General features: G+C 46.9%; 1 pseudogene; it reads left to right on the top strand.

The window, feature by feature from the left end:
- Positions 1–12288: 12288 nt before the first annotated feature.
- LOC123049759 (subtilisin-like protease 4) lies at positions 12289–20238 on the top strand (annotated as a pseudogene).
- The last annotated feature ends 877 nt before the right edge of the window (positions 20239–21115 follow it).

Genomic DNA, 21115 nt, shown 5'->3' with positions numbered 1-21115 from the left:
GTATACACATTGAACAAGGTCAGATTGGTTTGAATTTGAGATACCGATGGCAGACATCGTTTGGCCACATTGCATCCGTGCATGGACAAACTATTCTAATTGGAGATGATGGGTGGCTTTCGCATCACATATCTATATCTATACCCCTATATATATTATATTTTATATTTTTTATATAGTGTGCGGATAACTTTAACTTTGAAAGATGGTCGTTGGATGAGGCCAATCCGATGGTGCAGAGCTGGCAAATTTGAGCACTACTGGCCGTTGGATATCATCTAGATTCCACCAGATTTTGCCACATGTACAATCTAGAAGACTCTATGGTTGAACTTAAGCATAATGCACAAACCTCAAAACACAAGCACTTCTTCTTTGTTCTAGAATCTTCCGTATCAGAATTGCCCAAATGTTTTTCTACATGATTTGTTTTTACTTTATGCCTTACAACGCACAATTCCATGAATCTTAAAATAGATTAGCTTTCTTATAAAAACTAGATGATTTTGAATGAAATGAACTATAAGAATTAAACGAACATCTACATCATGCATATATGACTCAAAGCTTACATGCTATAATGTGGTATTTATTCATAATTTGGTTGCCAAATCTCATGCGTGCAATGCACGTGTAACTTACTAGTCTAAATGGTGTCTCTGTGTGTGTTGTGCGTGTTAAACACATTGTACATAGTATATCATACTAGTCTAAATTGTCTTTTTTCTTTTGGGTACACGTTAAGCATGTACTCCCGAATTTTCAAGCCTCGCCTTGTTATGCCGAAATTTCAAGCTAGCGTCTCTGTCTATCGTGCTGCGAAACTCCCGCCTCTTCAACCCGCGCCTTGTTAGCCCGAAATATTTAAGATATATCTTTGTCTCGTTGTGCTCCGACAACTCCCTCCATCTCAACCCGCGCCTTGCTATTCCAAAATTACAACGCGCGCGAAAACTCCCACCTCCTGTGAAATCCCGACACGCGAAATGCCCGTGATACCCCTGAACCGAAAGAACCGCCTCATATTGGTGCGGGTACTTTCGTAACTTACCCCACATTTCGGACAAGTGCGTACCTAAGCCATGGTTCCCCACTCCCATCCCATCCGCCCACCCATTCATACACCGAGGCCGGGAAAACCCGCGAAGCCCCACACCCTCCTCCGTCCGCCACCCAGCCGAAGCCTCTTCCCCGACGACGTCGTCCACAGTAACACCTCGACGTCCCTCATGCACCGTACCGGATGAGGATCCATCGTCGATCTGGTCGTCCCGCCAGTTCAGCCACCCCATCCTCCACCTCCAAGGAGCTGCCCCGATGTTCCCCTTGTCTTTCGCGCCACCTCCATTCCCACACCGCCGTCTTCACCTACACCACCGGAAGAGCATCAGCATCAGCATCACCGTTTCCTCGAATGAAGCTGCGGCCTAATCGGCGCCACCAAAGAGGTTGTACACTAATCGCCGCATTTTCTTCTTGATTCGATCTCACGGTGCTACCGGCGCTCGGTCCCGAGCTGACACGGCACGACTCCATCCACTGCGGCGTCGCCGGGCACTTCCTCCACGACGTCGCTCCCTCGGCGGCGACGTCCACATCAGTAGGAGTTGCTGCTGCTTTAGCTCTCGCTCGCGCTGCTGCTTTGCTCTTGCTCTCGGTCCCTTGCTTGGTCTGCTCTTGCTCTTGCTCGCGCTGCTGCTCTCGCTCTTGCTCTTACTTGTGATGCTGCTCCGATTTAGCTACACTTCAGTCGACTGAATCCACTTTTGGGTCAGTCGATTTTCAGGGGGTGGGAGGGCTCGCTGGAGTTAAGGAAGAACCAGCCGCAGCGGGGAGGGGGGCTCGCCGGAGAAGTACCACACTATCAATCTTAGGGTTCAGGGTGGGGGCGGTGGTCACCGGTGTTGGTGGGGCGGTGGCGTGGGGATCGCCGGAGAAAAAGCTCGGCATGGGGGGGGCCTAGAGGGATGGCCGGGGCGGCGGCGGACCGGCGGTGGGGAGTGTTTTCGGGCGGGCGGGGTGGCTGTTTGGCTGGTGGTGGCTGGCAGCTCAGGGGGGTGGAGGTTGAAGATGAACTGCAGGCCCTTGATTTCGTATCCAACGGCTGCAAAATCGACTCGCCAGAGATGAAAAAGTCAGTCGACTGACGTGTAGCCTCACCTCTAGTGCGTTCAGTTTCGACAATAAAATTCAGTTTCGACAGCAAAATTCAGTTTCGACAGTTAAGTTCAGTTTCGACAGTTAAATTCAGTTTCGACAGTTAAGTTCAGAGATGAGTGGCTGGTGTATACAGCTAGCACTTTGTGGTTATGTATTTTACGTCATCTATTGGAGATGCTATTAGAATTCCACTCAGGTTAACGTTGTCTCTCTTGTCCTGCTTCAGCCTCGGTGTCGTACAACTCACCGGAGCTGCTCCAACGACGAAAGCCTCCATCACAGCGGAGCAGTACCTCGGGCTCCATCTCCAGACGCCTAAGATCTTCTTCCCCTCCTCCGACAGCCAAGTCAGCCGGAGCATCCTCTCCGGTCAACCCAATCACGCTGAGATCGACATGGCTTCGCCAAAGAGGTTGTACACTTGTTGCATATCTTTTTTACTCTACATGTTATATATATTGTCCACTGAGCACACGGAGTAACGGGAAATACGATTATTTTATCCTACTATATGACAAGCAGTGAGGTACCAGGCAACTTAGCTATCCGTGATGGACTCTCTTGAACGCCATCATTATTTATCTCTGCGCGTTTGAGCTGTGCATTTGTCGATGGCCCTGGGAGTTGAGCTAGTACGGCAGTGGCCTGGGTCCAAAGTAATAGAAGTAGCACAAAAACATTTTTTTAGTGTAGGCTTTTCCTTGCTCAAGCCTGCCTACTGGAATCGCCAGTGCTTGAAAGGAAAAGTGAATGAAAAACATAGGAATTGGAAAGTTTCGTATGGTACTACTTTTCATGAATTTGGTGCAAAGGAATGGAGCAAAGGAAAACTGTAGGATTTGTTCCTTTAGTGTCTCCATGAAAGAAAAACCGTAGGAATTTTAATTTCCACTTGTCCTCCTTTTTAAATTCCTATTCATGAAGCACAAGACTAAGAGATAGTAGCATTATAACCATACATTTTCTTGTGGTTTGACTTAATCTCACCATGCTTCTTTGCATCCTATGATCTTCCAATTCTTGTGAACCAAACACCCACATTGGCAGAAATCCTGTGTTTTTAAATTCTCTGTTTTGCACGTGCATTCCTATCCTATTCCTGTCTATTTCCTATCCCTGCATTGTTAGAATCCTCAAATTCAAACAAGCCCTTACACAATTACTTCTATTACAGATATGTGTCAAAGAAAACTTTGTGTGGTTTGTCCTGCTCCTGCGGTGCTGTGTTCCACCCTAGCTCAGCTGCTCCAACGACGGAATGGTTCACCACAGCAGGGATCCGCTCTCCAGACTATCTTTCGCCGCCTTAGATCTTCTTCCCAGCCGCCGGCAGCCACGACAACTGCATTACCATCATCAACTGAGCAGATGACCTCGAGGACTACACGCAAGAGAGGTCACACTCTTCCGTGTCTGCTTACATTATGCATCACTTAATATGATGACATGCTACTTTATCGTCATGTTCACCTATTAGACTCCGAGTCAGGTCCAAACTTATGCTGAAACTTGAGTTTTTAAATGGTTGTGGGGTACATATTGGGGCAGCAATCAGTACTATCTGTCTACTATCTGGTTAATCTCGGGTGTCTACTTTGAGTTTCATGTTGGGTGCAAACAAACATTAAAGGAGCCATTATCTGCATTTTTTAACTGAAGCTATTATCTGCCTGCTATCATTGGTTTTGGGTCTATCCACAGTTTGCTACCATCACTCTGGATTTGTGCATGCACTCCTTACATAATCTCACTATGTTTATTCCTATGCATGTCAGTTATTGTACACAATGGAACTAAACATGTAGAGCAAAAGAGACGAGCCTTGTGTGGCAATTAAATTCCATGCAGACCGCTCCATGGTGGGCGCAAAGGCAGCCCCCCTCCACCTATTTTTGATCATAATCAAGAGGAAGATAACTATTCTGAGGGGGATTCAGAAGCAGAAGACCACTCCTATTTACCCCATGAGGTCTTCGCTCTAACTTGGCATGCTGATGTTGGTTATATCATGCATATGGTGCCTTGCATTGCTTACTTTATACATCAAATATGTCAACTGCTTAGTTTAGACATGCTTTGTTTGAATGCCATCTGTTTAGTTTATTCATCGTTTATGTGAATTATGCAATGCCATCTTGTTTAGCCAAGCATCATATATGTGAATTTTGCAATGCCATCCTGCTTAGCCAGTCATCTTATATGTGAATTATATCAGGTCATCCATTTTTTTCGTTACGTATTACATTTGTCAACAATGTTAGTACATTCAACTACTCTTCGTGTGCATCAGCCATTTGACACGGTGATGGAAAATTCTGGAGTGAAAACAAGGTCTTCAGAGCAGACTATGCTATGTGACAAAGCGCATATCTCGCTGGTTACGGATAGCTCCTCAGAGGAGGATTCAGAGACAGATGACCAGTCCTATTTCCCCCCCGAGGTGTATGCTCTAATTAACTTGGCAGGGTTATGTTGCTCATATCGTGCGTATGGTGTCTTGCATTGCGATGTCATTTGATTAGTTTAGACATGCTTTGTGTGAATGCCACATGTTTAGTGTCTAATTACCATATATGTGAATTATGCATTGCCATCTTGTTGCAAGACATTATATATGTGAATTATGCAATGCTATCTTGTTGCAAAGGCATTATATATGTGAATTATGCAATGCCGTGCTGTTGAGCCAATCATCATGTATGTGAATTATATCATGCTATCATTTTTTTTGTATTACGTGTTCCATTTGTCGACAACGTTTGTATATTCAACTACTCTTCCTGTGCATCAGCCATTTGAAGCGGTGATGGAAGTATCTGGAGTGAAAACAAGGTATTCAGAGCAGACAATGCTACCTGCTGAAGCAGACATCTTGCTGGATACAGAGAGCTCCTCAGAGGAGGATTCAGAGACTGATGACCAGTCCTATTTCCCCCTGAGGTCTATGCTCAAACTTGGCAGGGTTATATTACCCATGTCATGCATGTTGTCTTGCATTGCTTAGTTTTTACATCATATATGGATTGCCATCTGCTTACTTGCTTACTATATAAATCATATATTTGAATTATATCATGCCATCATGTTTACATACACAACATCTATATGAATTATGGCATGGCAACCCATTTAATAAAGACATCATATAGTTATATCATCTCATCCTGTTTAGTGTTTACAGTCATCATATTTTGAATTATGTCATTCTATCCGGGAATTATATCATGCTATCATGTTTCCATAGGCGGCATGTATGTGAATTATGGCATGCCAACCTATTTAATAAACACATTATATAGTTATATCATGTCATCCTGTTTACATAGTCATCATATTTTGAACTATGTCTTTCCATCTTTTTTAGTTAGCCGTCATAATGTGAAATTGTATCATGCTATCCTGTTTAGTTAGCCATCATATATGTGAAATTGTGTCATGCTATCCTGTTTGGTTAGACAACATAAAAGTGAATTATTTCATGCCCTCTTTTCTTCCCCACTATCCATTGCACCTGTCTATCATACAATGTATGTACATTCAATTACTTTTCTTGTTTATCAGCCATTTGAATTGGAGAGGGTGATGGCAGTATCTAAGGGAGTAACAACACGGTCTTTAGAAAAGATAGTGCTACCAGTTGATGTAGATAGAACCACGATTGTACTTGCCCAAGAACTAGCCCCACCACACATAACCCAGACTCTCGCAGATTGTACCCCTACCCAGTCAGACAGAGAACCAGCTACACCCCTTCTAACCCCAACCCTAGCAGATAGTAACCCAGTTCCAATTGACACAGCACCGTCTCCACCACAGAGCACCCAAACACGAGTAGTTAGTAAGGGAACTGCAGTGCCCAAAGCACGAGGACCACCACTCCGAATCCCAACTCAACGCTTAAAGGAGAAAAAGAATTGTTCTCCGGTCAGGTTCTGTAGCTATGGTTCATACTCCTTTGCTCTTGCATCACTGTATTTACTCAGACCAACTATTTTCAAATTTGAAGGATGGAATTGAAACTCCAATGGCGCAACATGTATGTTTTAAACTTGTTTCTTTAACTGGTTTGCTGTTGTAACTTGCTCTATATTGATTTCAGTTTCAATTGAATAAACAGTTATGTTCTCATGTCATGCACATTACAAGTGTCTCAATAGTTTCCCACACTTATATTCTGTCTATTCTGCTTTGTCTTGAACAAATATTATTTGAACTGTGTTTGTATCTTGATTTGGCAACAAAAACTAGAATGATATAGACCATAAAGTGACCATGGTACATAGATATATGTTTGTTTCATGTTGTTATCCTGTGCACTTTACTACTGAACTGATTTACCAAAATGAGTTTCATATACAACATGGTAAACCTGTGATGTGTCTGCTTGTTTCTCTTTTAGAATGCGGACAAAATATTGGAGAACAGTACCCCGTTATGCAATGGTGAAGGAAGTAATGCAGATAAGGTTCAAGATAGTGAGACATCCCTGTTGGTCTCCAAGAAAGCTGATAAAAACTACCTTGACGACAGTGAGAGAACCCAAAAGTCCTGTCTTGATGTAGTGTTCGAGTTACTGGCCACTACCGCTGGCACAAGCTCTTTGAACTCGCTGCCTGAATCAGTTCGTCTTCTTGAATCTCAGCTTCAAGTTGAAAGACATCGATCAGATGTGTTGCGGCAGGAAGCTGAAGGACTGAGGAAGTCCCTGCAGAATTCAGATGCATACTTTCTGGTGCAACAGCAAGCGTTGGAGGATTTGAGCGCCAAACAAGAGAATGTTAATAAGCTTGCTAAGCATCTTGCCAGCATTATGGGTACCCAGGATATTGTTTCTTGAGATCTTCTGAAGTGGTTTCAGTTCTGGACATGTTTTTCTGCGGCGTTTATTTGCACTGGTCGCCAACTTTGACACCTAGTGTATATGATATGCTGCTTTGTTCCCTATATTTGCACTGGTGACGAACTTTGATGCCTAGTGGATGTAATATGTGTAATAGCCGTGATAGCCAAGTGTAAGTTGCTTGCTTATTTATTTCCTTGTTGTCTTGTTTATTTGTTTGCTTGTAGTCAGTGCTGTTCTTTTTCCGCGGTTTGCTAGTGGCCGCAATAACCTTTAAAAAAAACTAGGCCACAATAACCATGTGCTACATATTTAGTGTAGTGACACTGGGCCTTCAACGGGCCGTAGAAACAATGGGCCTTCTACGGGGCGTAGAAACAATGGGCCTTCTACGGGCCGTATCATCAATGGGCCTTCTATGGGTCGTATTATCAATGGGCCTTCTACGGGCCGTATGATCGATTGCCCAAACATGGGCCAATAACACACCGCTTTATGGCCATAAACGGGCTAGAGTTGGAATCATCTGTTCATGGGCCGACCATAATGGGCCGTCGTTAATCGGTCGTATTTGATGGCGCTATGAAAATGGCCCAACGTATTAACGGGCCACAAACGGGCCGACTGTATGCACGGGCTGAATTTGGCCCACAAGCAGAAAATGACAGTAACTGGCCGTAAGTAACCGAATGCTGGAAATGAGCCCAAGAATAAATGGGCCCTGAGAAGGCCGAAAGATAACATGGGCTGGAAACGGCCCAACGGAATAATGGGCCATTAATGGGTATAAAGTGATACACTGTTCATTACGGGCCAGTTTTACCACGGGCCGTTAACGGGCCGAGGGTTACTAAGGGCCTCAGATGGGCCAAAAGACGTCATGGGCCATACATGGGCCGAAAGTTAAAATGGGCTGGAATTATATTGGACGGCCCAGATGACGCTACTGGGCCTAATTCGGATAGGCCGTAAACGGGCCCTGGGTTAGCGGGCTGTAAATGGGCTATATGCGAACAGGCCGTTAACAGGCTTGCCGTGGGCCGGCCCGCCACCTTTTGACCAAGTCAAACGGGCCGTCCTTTTCACAGGAATGGGCCTCTGTTGGGCCGTGCCACGTGTCGACGTATCATAGGCGCTTTGGGTCCAATGAGTGGATGACATCTGTCCCAACGGTGAGCCGACACGTGTTTCCTCTAGCCAATGATGATTTACATGTGGAAAATCCCCATTGGTCGGGGCTGTTAACGGGTTATCGGATCCAAAACCGGGCCCGATAGCTTAACGGTGTTCCGTTACGGTGGATGGCACGTGTCGGTCACCCTTGACGAAAGAACTTCTGTGACACGCGATTTATCGTCATGGAAGTGGAAACTTCCATGATCATAATTTTGGTAATGTCATGGAACACTTCTACGATAGCACAGGTATGACTATCTTGATTCTGTCATAAATTTGTCATGGATGTACATGCATGACAAAAAACGCGACCTACTGTGACAAACACGTATCATCACGAAAGTGTATTTTTTTTGTAGTGCATCATGATAAGCCTTGCAAGCAATGTGACTAATGAGTTAGTTGCGGGATGATGCCTTACGGAACGAGTAAAGAGACTTGTCGGTAACGAGATTGAACTAGGTATGAAAGATACCAACGATCGAATCTCGGGCAAGTAACATACTGATGATAAAGGGAATGATGTATGTTGTCATTACGGTTTGACCGATAAAGATCTTCGTAGAATATGTAGGAACCAATATGAGCATCCAGGTTCTGCTATTGTTTATTGACCGGAGATGTGTCTCGGTCATGTCTACTTAGTTCTCGAACCCGTAGGGTCCGCACGCTTAACGTTCGATGACGATTTGTATTATGAGTTATGTGATTTCGTGACCGAAGATTGTTCGGAGTCCCGGATGAGATCACAGACATGACGAGGAGTCTGGAAATGGTCGAGAGGTAAAGATTGATATATTGGATGATAGTATTCAGATAGCGGAAGTGTTTCGGAATGTATCAGGTACATATCGGAATACCGGGGGGGGTTACCGGAACCCCCCAGGGGAAGATATGGGCCATATGGACCATAAGTGGGAGGCAAACCAGCCCACAGAGGGGTGGCGCCCCCCCCCCCCCAAGGGAGGAGTCCGAATTGGACAAGGGGAGGGGGCGGCGCCCCCCTTTCCTTCTCCTCTCTCTCTCCTTCCCCCTTTCCCCCTCCGATAAAAGGAAGGTGGGGGCTGAATTCGACTAGGGACCCAGGACTCCTCCCACTTGGGGCGCGCCTAGGGCCGGTCTCCTCCCCTCTCCCTCCTTTATATACGGGGGTGGGGGCGCCTCTAACAAAACACATGAATTGTTCCAAGCCGTGTGCGGTGCCCCCTCCACAGTTTACTCCTCTGGTCATATTCACGTAGTGCTTAGGCGAAGTCCGGCGCGGATCACTTCACCATCACCGTCACCACGCCGTCATGCTGACGGAACTCTCCCTCGAGACTTTGCTGGATCAAGAGTTCGAGGGACGTCATCGAGCTGAACGTGTGCAGAACTCGGAGGTGCCGTACGTTCGGTGCTTGATCGGTTGAATCGAGAAGACATTCGACTACATCAACTGTGCTTTCGGTCTACGAGGGTACGTGGACAGACTCTCCCCCTCTCATTGCTATACATCTCCTAGATAGATCTTGCGTGATTGTAGGATTTTTTGTTTTTTGAAATTACATGCTACGTTCCCCAACATACACTACCCCTACCTAGTGGATTGGGGATAAATGGGGATTTGAAGGGATTGGGTGAAGGTTGGGGTTTCACCCAATCCCTGTGGGGATTATCCCCATCAATCCCCTCAAAAACCCTAGTACCAAACAAGGCCTGAAGAGGTTTGTAGAGGTTTGAAGGGGATTGGGGAGGAATTTGACTTACAAGGGATTTAATCCCTCATGATCCCCTATAACCCCCCTCAAACGCAGTGCAAGGGGACCGAGGCTAGCTGCCGCCAATATCATTTATGTGCCATCAATTGAGGCTCTTTCTCCCCCTAGTTCCTCAACAGAACACCATGTTCATGGTGCCTTGCTAGCTTAATTACTCACCCAAGAGAAATACCATTAGATAGAGCGAGGAGAAAGGAGGGAAATGGGAGGACAGAAGAGAGGAAATACACCTTGATACCGACTCCGATGTGCATCTTGAATATTCTTGCCGCTGATCTGACCTAGATCTATCAGCAGACGCAGGGCTTCGTGGGAGCACGTGTCTGACGCGAACAAGGATGCAGAGCCGACCAAGAGCAGATCTCGATGACATGAAGACCGGCATCAACAACCCCACAACCGGCTACGGAAACACGCTGTGGGTGGACGAAACAATCTAAGCACCGCTCCACACGGACGACACTGAGAAGCCGCTCGCCGCACTAGAGAGCCGAGCAAGGCAATGCCACCGACCGAGTTTTTTCCCTCGTGGAAGCGCCCAGGGAGATGAACCTCAAGACCGACAATGCTCGCACTGATCGATCACGTCCACCGGCACCCACCCACCACAACAACCAAATCGCCACTGCGGGCCAACCTGAGAGCACTCGCCGACCTTCATCGCCAACACTGCGAAAAACTGACCCAGGGCACTGACACGTACCAGGCTGCTTACGAAAGGGGCACTAACACATACACTGCGAAGAATGTTGTGCCTTTGGGCATTTTTTCTGTTTTATGTAAATCCCTAATCTTTAGTGCAATGGAAGATCACCTGCCATCCGTCCTTACAAAACATCTATGAGAGCATCTACAGCCGGGCGCCCCAAACCCGTCTCAAACGCCCGGGTGGACGACCCGGTCATAAAAAACCAACCTAGACGGGCTGCTCAAACCGGCCTCAAACGCCCGGTCTGACCGGCACCCCTCATATCCAGCCCAAATCTAGGGCGGATATGGGGGTGCTCGGGCGCGTCCGCCACGTCGGACTAACGATGGGGTCCCACACGAAATCGTCCGGGAACCCGGCGTTCCGACAGACGTCTAGTCCAGTGGGGAGTGTGAACGCCGCGTTGCACCGCTCTAACTTGCCGCCCGATGCCAAGTCCGACTATTTAAGCCGGCCGGCGTGCCCCAACCCTAGCCACATCCACCTCCTCCCGCTCCATGCCGTCAGCCTGAGCCTATATGGAGGTCAACCGGTAGTTCATTCGACTGGAGTGGGCGGCGACCGACACGCTTTTTGATGAGGTGAAAACGGAGATGGAGGCGGAGCAGCCGAATGAGCTGCAGGACCGGAGCTGCGGCTACCGCCCATGTACCCGGAGCCGGGCACAGAGATAGTGGTCATTTCCGACGAGGATTAGGGTAGTATAGGTTATTTGATCTACGTAGTACGTGGATTTCATCGTTTGCATGCTTTTGTATATGGATCTAAAGTTTGTAGTATGAGGCATCCAGATGCAGAGGAACAAATTTGAGGTATGACTGGTCACTGTCCACGGACAAATCCGGGCGCATCCACGGACGTTTGAGGGGTCGGATTTGCTATCCGTGGCTGTAGATGCTCTGAAGTACCTTCATTTTGCCGATTGATTGTGTTTGTCTCGCTAGATTTTTAGTGGTAAGTGGTAACTACCTACAAAACCGAATTTGAAAAAAAAAATATAGGAATAATTAGCAACACCAAATTTTGACTCTGTGAAGAGTTAACTCGCTGTGCCAAGAAGACCATGATGAGCAGCGGAATTTGCTCGATGCTTCTCTTTGGATGCTTTTTCTTTTTCTTTTTGAGACCGTGGAAGGTTTTAAATTTTGAAAACAAACAAGTCCGGACCTCACTGAAATTTGCAAAAATTCAGAAGTTCTTTCGGATTTTGAGCTTTTGAAATTCACTTAATTTAAATTAACTTTAAGCTAGCAGTACAAATTTATTTTGACGGTACTCTGAAACTGCCTCGAAATTTCTGGGTTATAGATATTTTGGACCACACCGAAATACGTGAAATTTCGTTGAAATTTCTGACCTCTTGGAGACATGGTAAACATCACGGGCGGAGACCACGAGGTTACGAACATCGCTCCATGCTTCCATTCCGTTGGTTAACCGGGAATCATAGCATCGCATTAACTCCAGAATCAGCACAAAGCTCCGCCGGCTGCAACGCCCGCCATGTTCATAACGATTTCTTGACAGGACAAAGCTGATTTGGAGCAATCTGACGCGTAATGTGACAGGAGCCTAGCACGTAGTAGTTCGTCGTATAAAAGGCCATGCTGCCACACGAACAGAATTCCCAAGCAAGCAAGAAAGCCATGGAAAGCATGAGGATCTCCCTGCTCTCCCTTCTCCCGTTCCTTCTCCTCGCGATCGCCGCCGAGGCAACCGGCGGCGAGCTCAGCACGTTCATCGTCCACGTGCAAGCGGGGGAGAACCGCGTGTTCGGCACCGCGGACGACCGGAAGGCGTGGTACCACTCGTTCCTCCCTGGCCATGGCCGGCTCGTCCACGCGTACCACCACGTCGCCAGCGGGTTCGCGGCCCGGCGGACGCGCAGCGAGCTCGAGGCGATGTCCGCCATGCCCGGGTTCCTCAGCGCGACCCCTGACTGGACGTACACGACGCTGACGACGCACACGCCCGAGTTCCTGGGGCTGAACGTGCAGCAGGGGCGGCGGAGGTAGACGTCGGAGTTCGGCGCCGGCGTCATTGTCGGCGTGATCGACACCGGCATCTTCCCCGACCACCCGTCATTCAGCGACGACGGCATGCCGTCGCCGCCAGCCAAGTGGAAGGGGCGCTGCGACTTCAACCGCACCTCGTGCAACAACAAGCTCATTGGTGCGCGCAACTTCGTCGCCGCCCTCAACGGCCCGAACGGCACTTCCGCGCGGGTGCCACCGATCGATGACTCACACAGCGAGCACCGCGGCGGGAGCGGTCGTGCCGGGCGCTAATGTGCTCGGCCACGCGTTGGGCACCGCCTCCGGGGTGGCGGCCCGCGCACGCCATGTACAAGGTGTGCGACCTCAACGGAGGGTGTGAGGCGTCCGACATACTGGCAGGCGTTGACGCCGCTGTTGGCGACGGTTGCGACGTCATCTCCATGTCGCTCGGCGGGCCGTCGGTGCCCTTTAACCCTTTAACCAAGATCCTAGCTATCGCCATCGGGACGTTCGGCGCGATCAGGAAGGGCATTTTTGTGAGCATGGCTGCTGGCAACTTCGGCCCGGGAGAGAGCACCGTGAAAAATGAGGCTCTGTGGATGCTCACCGTCGCCGCGAGTACCATGGACCGCTCCATCCGTTCGATCGTGCAGCTGGGAAATGGCGCGTATTTCCACGGCGAGTCACTCTACCAGCCAAACACCGGTGTGCCTGGTGGCTTCTACCCGCTGGTGTCCGCGGGGTGAGCGGGAAGCCTTTCGCCGAGTTCTGTGGGAACGGCTCGCTGGACGGCGTCGACGTCAAGGGCAAGATAGTGCTCTGTAAACTCACGAGAAACATCTCGGCGATGAACCAAGGTCAGGTGGTGCTGAGTGCCGGCGGCGTCGGCATGATCTTGGCCAACCAGTTTGCCCAAGGCTACGACACGTTAGGCCAGGAGAACATCCTCCCGGCGGCGAGCGTCGACTACCTCACGGGCGCAGCCATCAAATTGTATCTCAGCTCAACGGCGAACCCGGTGGCGACTATCGGCTTCAAGGGCACAGTGTGGCACGTCACCTGCTCCCTCGATCGTTTTCTTCTCGTCTCGTGGGCCTAGCCGTCAGGCGCAAACTCCTTTTTACCGGAGGCGGGATGTACCGGAGCCGCATCCACCCTCCACATGCTTTATGATCTATGCATAAGTAGAGCCCATCCATATGTATAATCTTGTATTGAGACAGATGACCTTTTGTATATAGTCAAATCAATGTCAGACTAGTAGTACAGGCATAACAAAACCAGCGGCCGGTGTGATCATTTGTATGGCCATGGATGAGAATCTGCTGCATGCGCTTGTTTCATGCACTCATGCACGGAAATTTTGGGCAGCAGCTAAGGACCGTTTCGGCTTCCGGCTACCACAGCTGCACCCTGATACTTGGGCTCGTGATATTCTGTTGGATAGCTTATTCTCGGATGATACACGGTGCAAAATCATCTCCATCATGCACTCTATTTGGACTTCAAGGAATAACTGGACTCATGGCCGCGACGGGTATGACCCGGCCACGGCGCTGAAACAGGTGCATGAAGCTCTCTCCATCATCGACATTCCGGGACGACGGACCAGATCTGTGAGCCAGGGTTGGTGTCTTCCGGAGGCGGCATGGATCACTATAAACACTGATGGATCAGTGTATGCAGATACGACTAGGGGAGGGGCAGGGGGGTGGCTCGCTCTCACCTCTCTTTCCTAGGAGCATGGTGTAAGCCTTTGCCAGGCGCTTCGGACCCTTTCATCGCCGAGCTACTGGCCTTTCGGGAGGGGGTCATCTTCGCCCAACTCCGAGGTTTCTCACATGTGATCATGGAGGTGGACTGCTCACAGTTGGTCGACCTCTGGAACTCGCGAGGCAATTCTAGATCGGTTGCTTCGCCCATCTTTAGAGAGTTAGCGGACTACATTGTTACTTTTACTTCTTTTTCGGTTCGACAAGTTGGTAGGGAACAAAATGTGCCGGCCCATCTTTGTGCTCAGCGTGCCTGTACACTTGATGGGACGGAATGCTGGCTAGAGAGCAGCCCGGATTTTATCCGACCCAGCCTATGGGCAGATTGTAACCGACTACTGTTATTTTGAATAAAGTCTGAACTTCGATGCAAAAAAAAAATGTCAGACTAGTAGGGGTCCATGTCAAGGAGAGACAGTACTTTTTGCAGTGGAATGTACGCATGCATGCAGCATCTCCCCTCTCTCTCAAACAAATCCATGCATTTTATTTTTGGTTATACTTTTAGATGACCAATAATTTTTACAGCTTGGTTCTATTATTTAAAATTTTCATATATTCAAATTCTTGAACATGAGATCTTTATAATGATACCAATCTTGAATATATTTGAACTAGTTTACTTTTTACTATTTCAATCATATCAAAAAAATTAATTTCACTCATTTCAAATTACAATTTTTGAAATGATTGAAATCGGTTATTGAAATGATTGAAACACTTTTCCGAATATAGTTTTCTTTGTGAGTTTCATATTCTAGCTTGTGAAACTGTTTCTTCAATGGAGTAACTGTGATGTGTTTTACTAAAACTAGTGAAATTTATCTTTTGTAATAAGTGTAATCAGTTTTTTGAAACAAGTGAAATATATTATTTCAATTGAGCGACCGTAGTGTGTTTTCTGAATGAGTGAAATGAGTTATTTGAAAAAAATGAAATATATCTTTTTGGTGTGAAACGACTTTTTCATTGTGTGATACTGATATTTCTGCTGAGTGAAATATGTTTCAATATTTTTTTCATAAATATGAAGTGAAATTAGTTTCTCATATATATTTTGTAATGAGTGAAATAAGTTTTCTGAAACTAGTGAAATGGGTGAAATCTATATTTTGTAAATGAGTGTAGTGTGTTTTCTGAAATGAGTGAAATAAGTTATTTGAATAAAAGTGAAATAAAACCAATTATTGTTGTGAAACTAATTTTTAAGTGTTTGAAACTGATATTTTTTATGAGCGGAATATATTTCAATATATTTCTTAAATTTGCAGTGAAATTAGTATTGCAAATGAGAGTAATGTGTTTTCTGAAATGTGTGAAATTTATTTTTGAAACGAGTGAAATGATTTTTTAACTTCTATTAGCGAAACAGTCAAAAACACTTTTAAGAAATAGAGGATCAATCTTATGTTTTATGAAAGCAATATTAAAATATAATTAAAATATAAAAATAAGAAATTAGTGAAATAGGTCTATTTAAAATATGTGAAATTGACTATTTCAAACACGTCTAAGTTGCAGTCAAACATGTCTAAATTGAATATATTAAACTTCTATTTTACTACTATATCAAATATATCTGTGTCTTTGTGAGTTTCATATTCGAGTTTGTGAAAATGAGCGAAACACTAGAAAAAACTTTTATGAAATAGTGAAACAATTTAGTGTTTTATGAAAGTGATTTCAAAGATAATTGAAACATATAAAATAAAATATATTTCAAACATATCCAAAATTGATCTTGTTCTGTAGATCTTGTCACCACGAATTTAAATATACAAAAAGTTTCAATAATGGACATTTGGTTCAAAAGATATAAGTCATTAAAAATATAAGGATGAAAATAAAATGCATGTCATATGTATCCCGTGAGTGAATGCATGCATGCATGCACCGTTGTCTCTCCTCTAACTCTCTCTCTTCTGTAAAACCTAACAATATCTGACACTAATACATGTGTTGCTATGTGTAGTCTGATATCTGAAAATAGAGTATAAAACCTGCACGGATCTTGATGAAAACAACGGAGGGTGGATTGCCCACCGGTACATCCTGACACCGGTAAAATTACTTATTCGAGCCGTCGGGGCCCTGGCGTTCTGAAGCCTGACATCATGGGGCCCGGGGTGAACGTGCTAGCTGCATGGCCGTTTCGGGTCGGGACGCCGTTGGCACCAGTTCCCTCCGGACCGACCTTCAACATCATCTCGGGTACGTCCATGTCGACACCGCACATCGCTGGCATTGCGGCACTGATCAAGAGCAAGCACCCGGACTGGTCGCCGGCAGCGATCAAGTCGGCCATGATGACGACGGCCGACATCACCGACCGCTCCGGCAATCCCATACTCAACGAGCAGCGCGCGACGGCCAACTTCTTCGCCACCGGCGCCGGACACGTCAACCCAATGAAGGCCACTGACCCTGGCCTGGTCTACGACATCGCCCCCGTCGATTACATCGGCTACCTCTGCAGGATGTACACGACCCAGCAGGTCTCTGTGATCGCGTGCCGGCCGATCGACTGCTTGACCACCGTCGTGATCAGTGACCGCCTGTTGAATTACCCGTCGATCTCGGTCGCTTTCCTAGCACCCTGGAATTCGACTACGCCGGTGGTGGTAAGGCGCAGGGTGAAGAACGTCGGGGAGGTGCCTTCGGTGTACGACGCGACGATTGACACGCCGAGCAGCGCCGTAACGTATACCCGAGGGAGCTGGAGTTCACCGAAGCGAACCAGGAGGTGATCTTTTCGGTATACGTGTGGCCGAGACAGAGTGGCGCAAGGGTGGTGCAGGGTCCTCTACGATGGGTATACGAGAAGCACACCGTGCGGATCCCCATCTCCGTCACCTTTGCTTGATCACATACTTGATTTCTCACACGATAGGTCGGCATGGCTCAAGTACGTCTATGTCTTTCGCACAACTTGCTCATTGTTAGTTTGTTTCGACCCAAAAATACATTGCTGCAATTTTTCTTGCTCATTGTTAATTTATTTACCCACCGCATGGTATTTTCTCGAGAGAAGCCTCTAGTGAAATCTACGGCCCCCGGGTCTATTTTTTATCATATCAAAACCCAAAAATACCTTGCTGCGATTTTTCTTCCTTTCTTTTATTTTGTGTTTTTGCCAGATCTATTTACCAAATCTCATACAATTTAATCTATCTCAATACCGAGGAGGGATTGACAACCCCTCTTACGCGTTGGGTTGCAAGTATTTGTTATTTGTGTGCAGATGTTGTTTACATAGTGTTGCCTGGTTCTCCTACTGGATAGATAACCTTGGTTTTATAACTGAGGGAAATACTTATCGTTGCTGTGCTACATCATCCTATCCTCTTCAGGGAAATACCAACACAGATACAAGAAATCACTCTCCCACAAAGTCCAACTCCGCCATTTTGTTTTAGAATTTTAGGTAGGTAGCATGGACAAATTAGCCGCTGAGGTGCGGTGTCAACAAGGCTACAGGGTAGAAGTGGTGTACTCTTTTCCTGTTGGATCAAGAATCGGCAAAAGGGATTATAGTGTCTTTTCCTGTTGGATCAAGAATCTTTGCTCCATGAAGTGTACATGTATACATCATGTTTGCTTCTGTTTTGAGTTTAAATGAAGTGCGTGGGTACCATTGTGTGCATATAAGCTGTCTGAATAGTCGGCCCTTCTGGTGTGATAAGTTAATTTACTAAAATAGATAGGCTGTGAATCAGGAGACGTGCCCAAGCCTCTAGTTGCTTGTTATGCTGCCTATATCTGAGGCTTCAACGGTCAAGTCGGCCATGATGACGACGGCCGACATCACCGACCGCTCCGGCAATCCCATACTCGACGAGCAGCGCGCGACGGCCAACTTCTTCGCCACCGGCGCCGGACACGTCAACCCAATGAAGGCCACTGACCCTGGCCTGGTCTACGACATCGCCCCCGTCGATTACATCGGCTACCTCTGCAGGATGTACACGACCCAGCATGTCTCTGTGATCGCGCGCCGGCCGATCGACTGCTTGACCACCGTCGTGATCAGTGACCGCCTGTTGAATTACCCGTCGATCTCGGTCGCTTTCCTAGCGCCCTGGAATTCGACTACGCCGGTGGTGGTAAGGCGCAGGGTGAAGAACGTCGGGGAGGTGCCTTCGGTGTACGACGCGACGATCGACACGCCGAGCAGCGCCGTAACGTATACCCGAGGGAGCTGGAGTTCACCGAAGCGAACCAGGAGGTGATCTTTTCGGTATACGTGTGGCCGAGACAAAGTGGTGCAAGGGTGGTGCAGGGTCCTCTACGATGGGTATCCGAGAAGCACACCGTGCGGATCCCCATCTCCGTCACCTTAGCTTGATCACATACTTGATTTCTCACACGATAGGTCGGCATGGCTCAAGTACGTCTATGTCTTTCGCACAACTTGCTCATTGTTAGTTTGTTTCGACCCAAAAATACATTGCTGCAATTTTTCTTGCGCATTGTTAATTTATTTACCCACCGTATGGTATTTTCTCGACAGAAGCCTCTAGTGAAATCTACGGCCCCCGGGTCTATTTTTTATCATATCAAAACCCAAAAATACCTTGCTGCGATTTTTCTTCCTTTCTTTTATTTTGTGTTTTTGCCAGATCTATTTACCAAATCTCATACAATTTAATCTATCTCAATACCGAGGAGGGATTGACAACCCCTCTTACGCGTTGGGTTGCAAGTATTTGTTATTTGTGTGCAGATGTTGTTTACATAGTGTTGCCTGGTTCTCCTACTGGATAGATAACCTTGGTTTTATAACTGAGGGAAATACTTATCGTTGCTGTGCTACATCATCCTATCCTCTTCAGGGAAATACCAACACAGATACAAGAAATCACTCTCCCACAAAGTCCAACTCCGCCATTTTGTTTTAGAATTTTAGGTAGGTAGCATGGACAAATTAGCCGCTGAGGTGCGGTGTCAACAATGCTACAGGGTAGAAGTGGTGTACTCTTTTCCTGTTGGATCAAGAATCGGCAAAAGGGATTATAGTGTCTTTTCCTGTTGGATCAAGAATCTTTGCTCCATGAAGTGTACATGTATACATCATGTTTGCTTCTGTTTTGAGTTTAAATGAAGTGCGTGGGTACCATTGTGTGCATATAAGCTGTCTGAATAGTCGGCCCTTCTGGTGTGATAAGTTAATTTAGTAAAATAGATAGGCTGTGAATCAGGAGACGTGCCCAAGCCTCTAGTTGCTTGTTATGCTGCCTATATCTGAGGCTTCAGCGATCAAGTCGGCCATGATGACGACGGCCGACATCACCGACCGCTCCGGCAATCCCATACTCAACGAGCAGCGCGCGACGGCCAACTTCTTCGCCACCGGTGCCGGACACGTCAACCCAATGAAGGCCACTGACCCTGGCCTGGTCTACGACATCGCCCCCGTCGATTACATCGGCTACCTCTGCAGGATGTACACGACCCAGCAGGTCTCTGTGATCGCGCGCCGGCCGATCGACTGCTTGACCACCGTCGTGATCAGTGACCGCCTGTTGAATTACCCGTCGATCTCGGTCGCTTTCCTAGCGCCCTGGAATTCGACTACGCCGGTGGTGGTAAGGCGCAGGGTGAAGAAAGTCGGGGAGGTGCCTTCGGTGTACGACGCGACGATTGACACGCCGAGCAGCGCCGTAACGTATACCCGAGGGAGCTGGAGTTCACCGAAGCGAGCCAGGAGGTGATCTTTTCGGTATACGTGTGGCCGAGACAGAGTGGTGCAAGGGTGGTGCAGGGTCCTCTACGATGGGTATCCGAGAAGCACACCGTGCGGATCCCCATCTCCGTCACCTTTGCTTGATCACATACTTGATTTCTCACACGATAGGTCGGCATGGCTCAAGTACGTCTATGTCTTTCGCACAACTTGCTCATTGTTAGTTTGTTTCGACCCAAAAATACATTGCTGCAATTTTTCTTGCTCATTGTTAATTTATTTACCCACCGTATGGTATTTTCTCGAGAGAAGCCTCTAGTGAAATCTACGGCCCCGGGTCTATTTTTTATCATATCAAAACCCAAAAATACCTTGCTGCGATTTTTCTTCCTTTCTTTTATTTTGTGTTCTTGCCAGATCTATTTACCAAATCTCATACAATTTAATCTATCTCAATACCGAGGAGGGATTGACAACCCCTCTTACGCGTTGGGTTGCAAGTATTTGTTATTTGTGTGCAGATGTTGTTTACATAGTGTTGCCTGGTTCTCCTACTGGATAGATAACCTTGGTTTTATAACTGAGGGAAATACTTATCGTTGCTGTGCTACATCGTCCTCTCCTCTTCAGGGAAATACCAACACAGATACAAGAAATCACTCTCCCACAATGTCCAACTCCGCCATTTTGTTTTAGAATTTTAGGTAGGTAGCATGGACAAATTAGCCGCTGAGGTGCGGTGTCAACTAGGCTACAGGGTAGAAGTGGTGTACTCTTTTCCTGTTGGATCAAGAATCGGCAAAAGGGATTATAGTGTCTTTTCCTGTTGGATCAAGAATCTTTGCTCCATGAAGTGTACATGTATACATCATGTTTGCTTCTGTTTTGAGTTTAAATGAAGTGCGTGGGTACCATTGTGTGCATATAAGCTGTCTGAATAGTCGGCCCTTCTGGTGTGATAAGTTAATTTACTAAAGCAGATAGGCTGTGAATCAGGAGACGTGCCCAAGCCTCTAGTTGC

The sequence above is a fragment of the Triticum aestivum genome, chromosome 2D (genome assembly GCF_018294505.1).
Source record: "Triticum aestivum cultivar Chinese Spring chromosome 2D, IWGSC CS RefSeq v2.1, whole genome shotgun sequence".
NCBI classification, from domain to species: domain Eukaryota; kingdom Viridiplantae; phylum Streptophyta; class Magnoliopsida; order Poales; family Poaceae; genus Triticum; species Triticum aestivum.
The sequence above is the reverse complement of the archived record's forward strand: the minus strand, read 5'-3'. Positions and strand labels throughout refer to the sequence as shown.